This window comes from Asterias amurensis, chromosome 14 (genome assembly GCF_032118995.1).
Source record: "Asterias amurensis chromosome 14, ASM3211899v1".
NCBI lineage: Eukaryota > Metazoa > Echinodermata > Asteroidea > Forcipulatida > Asteriidae > Asterias > Asterias amurensis.
In genome coordinates, this window is record NC_092661.1 from 14,197,608 (window position 1) to 14,204,250 (window position 6,643).

The window sequence follows — 6,643 nt, forward strand, 5'->3', positions numbered from 1 at the left end:
TATACATCAGATGGCAATGGTAGGGGACATAAATTGGCATCCCTTACTCAACCAACCCGTGTGTTACACTATTCATCAGAAGGCAATGGTAGGGGACATAAATTGGCGTCCCTTACTCAACCAACCCCTATGTTACACTATACATCAGATGGCAATGGTAGGGGACATAAATTGGCGTCCCTTACTCAACCAACCTCTATGTTACACTATACATCAGAAGGCAATGGTAGGGGACATAAATTGGCGTCCCTTACTCAACCAACCCCAATGTTACACTTTACATCAGAAACCAATGGTAGGGGACATAAATTGGCGTCCCTTACTCAACCAACCCCATATTACACTATACATCAGAAGGCAATGGTAGGGGACATAAATTGGCGTCCCTTACTCAACCAACCCCAATGTTACACTATACATCAGAAGGCAATGGTAGGGGACATAAATTGGCGTCCCTTACTCAACCAACCCCAATGTTACACTATACATCAGAAGGCAATGGTAGGGGACATAAATTGGCGTCCCTTACTCAACCAACCCCTCTGTTACACTATACATCAGAAAGCAATGGTAGGGGACATAAATTGGCGTCCCTTACTCAACCAACCCCAATGTTACACTTTACATCAGAGAGGAAAGGTAGGGGACATAAATTGGCGTCCCTTACTCAACCAACCCCTATGTTACACTATACATCAGAGAGGAAAGGTAGGGGACATAAATTGGCGTCCCTTACTCAACCAACCCCAATGTTACACTATACATCAGAAGGCAATGGTAGGGGACATGAATTGGCGTCCCTTACCCAACCAACCCCATGTTACACTTTACATCAGAGAGCAAAGGTAGGTGACATATTTTGGCATCCCTTACGCGACCAACCCCCATGTTACACTTTACATCAGAGAGCAAAGATAGGGAACATAAATTGGGGTACCCTCAGGGGGGGGGGGGGGCCTCAGGGGCTTGTCTATGCTGCAATATACTATATTATACTGTTTGAAAGCTTTTTTAAAGAACATACTAGAAAATTGAGAAAATGGGTTTAGCTAGGATAAAAAGGGCCACAAGTAATTATCTAATTCACAAAGATTGATCCTGTGACTCAAATCACAAAGCTTCAATCTCACCGTCAGTGACTTAATAGTCAATCGAGCTTGCATCTTGGTGACTTATCCCTCCTGTCTTCCCTTCCAGCTCAGTGTGGCATCTTGCCTTCAGGTGCTGCAGCATCACTATATTGCTGTCCATGGCAAAACAAGTATTCCGTGCCTCCTTGCAATGAGCCTAATTCCTACAATAAAGAAACAAAGTATTATTTTGTCACTTTCTTTAAACAATAGTGATGGAAGAAAAGACATTGGTAAAAAATAAAAACCCAGGCTTGGACCCATTCATTAGTTGCTCGCTGTGATGGTGTCCATGGGTTTTGTACACGCAATGAGCGAGAGGAATCTGAGGTAAAACAGATGGTGCTATTTGTCCCAGAGTGTGTGAAAAACCCATGGACACTATCACAGCATTTTGTTATGCCATGATAACAGTCTAACAGATTACAGTCAAAAAAAAAATAAAATAAAAAATTGTGCTTGGGTTACAGCATGCACTTTTGTTCATCTGAACCATGTATTCACCTTGGTAAAGCATCATGTGATTGTTATTCTACCAATAACAATTCGCCTTGGCATTACATAAACTGAAGTTCATAGATTTGTTCAAACAAAAGTACCTGTGCCTCAGCATATGTCTTAAGTCCCTGTAGATATGAAGGGGCATTTGTTCCACAACTTCCCCATCAGCCTGAAACCTTTTGCTGAAGTTGTCGTGTGTCACACTCAGAGCCCAGGTGACTTTCTTTTGCCTCCTTGAGTCCTTGTCAAGGCCAACACCAGACATAAACTGAAGGAGTAGAGGCTCCTCTGCAGAAAAAAAAGTAAACAAACATATTGAGTAATTAACCTTATTTCACTCTCCAGCTGTGATGATCGCCGAGATCCAATTTCTTCCTAGTGAAACATTAACATGGTTTGTACAAACCGCCATGACCACATATTCAAGCCATGTGGTCAATTGTTGAGCTGATTTAAAAAAATATATTTTGGTTGCTTTTTTTGGTTGGAGAGGGGATCTGACGCCCTGCCCCCCCCCCCCCCTAGCTACAAGCTTGGTGGTTTTAAAGCCGATACATGAACAAACTATTGGCATTACCAAGCAGATTAAAAAAAGTAGGCCTAAACTGAGTATGACAATCAAAATATTCATTTTCTGTTCTGGTTTGTCTTTTATTCTCACAATTACTGGTAATTACTCAAAATAATTGTTAGCATAAAAACTTACTTGGTAACAAGCAATTGAGAGGTTGGTAGTATAGCACATTGTAAGAAATGGCTCCCTCTGAAGTAATGTAGTTTTCGAGAAAGAAGTAATTTTCCACTAAAATATTTTAATTTCATATCAAGACCTCAGAATTAGATTTTGAGGTCCCGAAATCAAGCACTTTACACAACTTTGTGCGACAAGGGTGTTTTTTCATCCATTATTATCTCGCAATTTTGACGACCAATTGAGTTTAAATTTTCACAGGTTTTTTATTTGGTGCATATGTTAAGATACACTAAATGAGAAGACTGGTCTTTGACAATTACCAATATTGCCAGTGTCTTTAGATGCATGCACAGAAACTACCATACATACAATAGATGTTAAAGGAACACGTTGCCTTGGATCGGACGAGTTGGTCAAAACAAAAGCGTTTGTAACCGTTTTTTATAAAATGCATATGGTTGGAAAGATGTTATAAAAGTAGAATACAATGATCCACACAAGTTTGCCTCGAAATTGCGTGGTTTTCCTTCTACTGTGCGAACTAACATGGTCGGCCATTTATGGGAGTCAAAATTTTGACCCCCATAAATGGCCGACGTGTTAGTCGACGAGGTAAAAGGAAAACCACGCAATTTCGAGGCATGTTTGTGTGGATCATTGTATTCTACTTTTACAACATCTTTCTACCCATATGCATTTTATAAAAAACGGTTACAAACGCTTTTCAAAGACCAACTCGACCGATCCAAGGCAACGTGTTCCTTTAAATTTGCATCGAGGATAAAGAATATTATTATTATTTTTTTACCCATACACCGATGTGTGTTTGCACTGTATACTCAGTACTTTCCCTGAGTCCTGTGAAAAACTATCATAGGCATGTTACTCGGGTGGGATTCGAACCCACGACCCTTGCAATTCTAGAGCAGTGTCTTACCAACTAGACTACCGAGGTTGCCCGGTAGCTAGAGGCAGTTCGAATCCTATGTTTTGGCAGTGGGTACCGCAACGATATAATAGATGTTAAATACATACCAAACTTCATTATAAGAATCAGTAATAATCAATGCTTTACAACAAAAACAATGTCAATTTCAATTTTTTAAAGGGATTGTGTAGATTAGCTAAGCTAATTTTGATGCTGCTGTCATTGCAAAAAGTTACTTACCAGATTTTTTGTTTTGTTTTTAACATGGAAGAAGCTTTAACACCTGTACTGTAACTGCTCAAGTCTCATGCATTCTGTGCCTCTTTCTTGAACTGTTCGGCCTGAGAGCTGTTTTGCTTATGGTAATGGGGTCCGTCTCTTTTTTATGAGTGCAAGGGGGGTGTGTGATATCTCCTCTCCTATGCTTCTTGGGATGGCCAGTCAAGATACTGGAAAATTAAACATAAAGAATGAACAATTTCAATGTTTAAATGAAAAATGTTAAATTTTTCATGAATGCAGATTTTATTAAAGGCCAAGGAAAATGTCAAATTCATCCTCATTTTCCAATAGACATAGAGTCTTCATGTGACTGTGAATTTTTTTTTTAACCTCACGTTAAAATGGTGTAAATAGCCATTGTATTTGATAACCTTTTTCAACATCCAAAACATCCAATGACATCACTCTGAGAAAAATGGGTTTGTACACCTTAGTGGGAAAAACAAAAATTCTTGTTTGTTTTTGTTCATTTGTTAATTGTTAGTGTTTTTTCCATGAGCCAGCCAACACATTGGACACGTTGCCTTGTGTCGGAAGAGTTGGTATATAAAAAGCGTTTGTAACCGTTCGATATATAATGTATGATTAGAAAGATGTTGTAAAAGTATAATACAATGATCTACACAAACATGCCTCGAAATTGCGTGGTTTTCCTTTTACCTTATTGACAAACACGGTTGGCCATTTATGGGAGTCAAATTTTGGACTCCCATAAATGGCTGACCGTGTTTTTTTCGCAAAGTAAAAAGGAAACATGCAATTTCGATGCAAATTTGTGTGGATCATTATATTCTACTTTTGAATTATCTATCTAACCATATGTGTAATTAATAACAAACGGTTTCAAATGCTTTTTCAACGACCAACTCGTCCAATCCAAGGCAATGTGTTCCTTTAAATGAAGTTCACAAACATTGAAATAACCTTTGTTTTATGCTTTTTTATTTATTTATATTAAATTATACATCTTTGTTGTTGTTGGGGGGAGGGGTTCTCGAATTATTGTTAAACCTAATGGATCATTACAGTCAAAGGTTTCATTATGGGTAAAAAACAAAGATTCTGAAATTTCATTTTGATGTAGAGAACAAAATGTAAGTTTACCTTTGACTGGGTAATTGTGTCTGTGACTCATCATTGATATCAGCATCATTACTGTCAAAGTCATCCTTTGGTGTGGACAATACATGCAACTGTTACCAACACCACCTGTATGAAAACCTTGTACATATCTCCTCAAAGTCATGAATGGGAGAATGTGATCTTAGTTTGTGGTCAGAACAGCTTGCAAAAGATGTTCATGTTCCACAAAAACTGACGGGTTGATAGTAGGCGTGCCGTGGCTTTTCACCGAGGTTTATGATGGTAACCTACATAAAAATGTACATAAATAAAATAGTTTTTAATTTGTTTAGATTGTTTTAAAACAGGCTTACAATTTTACACTGGAACCCAGGCCCGAGGCAAGTGGTTATAATTGAAATCAATCTTCTCTTACACAAAATTGTGTAAGAGAAGATTGATGTGCTTGTTCTAATAAAATACAAACAGATGCACGTAAACTGGGTTAGGATTATTTGTCTTGTTTTTATCCTGGCTTTGTAAAATTCTGATCCAGTAAATATTCTGAGCCGCGAGAGTGAACTTCTGCATGCACACAGAAATTCATGTGGATCCCCCCCCCCCAACCAAAAAAGGCCTTTTCAATTTTTAATCTTTAGAGTAAACAAAATAGTAGTAATTCAAAAATAGTCAAACAAAATAGTGGTTCTTCTCAACCATGCATGTCAAAACTAAGTCTGATGCCGGAAGGCTACTATGCTGGGATTTCGGTTTTATTTCAGAATAAGAAGATTATTTTTTAAATATGTATGTACATTATGCACTGGTAATTGCATGGATAATCATGGAGGTAGAATAATCAGGTACATGGGACGGGTACATGTTCAACTACAAGTGCCTCCAGTCCTGGCCCACATGAGCAGACAGTGTGGCCGGCTAATAACTACGTATATGATGTAAAATAGCCCATGCAGCACGATGGACTAAACCATGAAGGTAGAAATTATACAATCATGGAGGCTATTTCTACCTCCATTGTACAATTAATGTAAAATATTGACAGCTTCGCAATTTAAGCATACATTACAATAAACATGATTTACTGTAGGCTTCCGCTGCTGATTCCCGGAGGATCCCTCCCTGAACGAAAACAGCAACACTAAATAAAACAGTGACAAATAATTATAAGGTTTACCTGCATTAGCTAATGGCTTAACCAAACGCCCACGCGTTCAGATAACTTAAAAATCATTCCACAATACTTTCGTATTCAACTACAAAAACACACGCCGGCGTTCTCCACTCCTCCGGGCTGGGCAACCAGCTCTGTAGGAGCTCCATGCAACAACAACCACGGGTATTAAAACACCAAGACATGTATATGTAGCACACACACACACCCACACACATTGGCCATTTTGCCATGCGTTATGATGCCACGCATCGCGCACATGCTGGAAATCTCTTATCAGCGTCTACGATCTTTGCTTATCACACAGCTTGTTATACAACATTCTTAGACAAAATACGCGCGGCAATTTTGTCCATTAATACATACACAGTTCACAATGAAGTTTTACAGATTTAGCTCCATGGTTGGTGCTGACATCCAGCCATCCACATCTGAAGAATGACCAGTGTTACTATAATTATAAATGTAGTAAGTGACAGTCCACACGCGCAGATAGATACCACTTTCAATGCCCAAAACTGACCCCCCCCCCCCCCAATTCAAACTTTATTAATCCAATATTTTTTGTATATATAAATACAATTCAAAACCTATTATGGTGCTTACAAAATTATGATCCAGCAACCTATCAACAAAGAGCATCTGGGATGTGAAAATGGGATGATAGCTTACCTTCGATAGCGACGCAACAGTGTGGTTGGCACTCAACTTATTGTGCCTGAAACGTAGAGCTCTAGTAGAGTACATCGAATTCTACCTCCATGATCGAACCATTGAGGTAGATTCCAATTGGGGCGCTGACCTTCCTGATTTTTAATTGGGTGTGTCCGACCATACCGACTGATAATTGTTCC

The 6,643-nt window shown here is 38.8% G+C and overlaps 1 long non-coding RNA gene across 1 annotated transcript; it reads right to left on the minus strand.

The window, feature by feature from the left end:
• Positions 1–755: 755 nt before the first annotated feature.
• On the minus strand, positions 756–6,134 carry LOC139947239 (uncharacterized). Its single transcript, XR_011787335.1, has 5 exons — positions 5,793–6,134; positions 4,640–4,905; positions 3,494–3,702; positions 1,730–1,919; positions 756–1,294 (listed from the first exon to the last, which is right to left on the minus strand). It is a non-coding gene; the product is annotated as an uncharacterized lncRNA (long non-coding RNA).
• Positions 6,135–6,643: the final 509 nt, after the last annotated feature.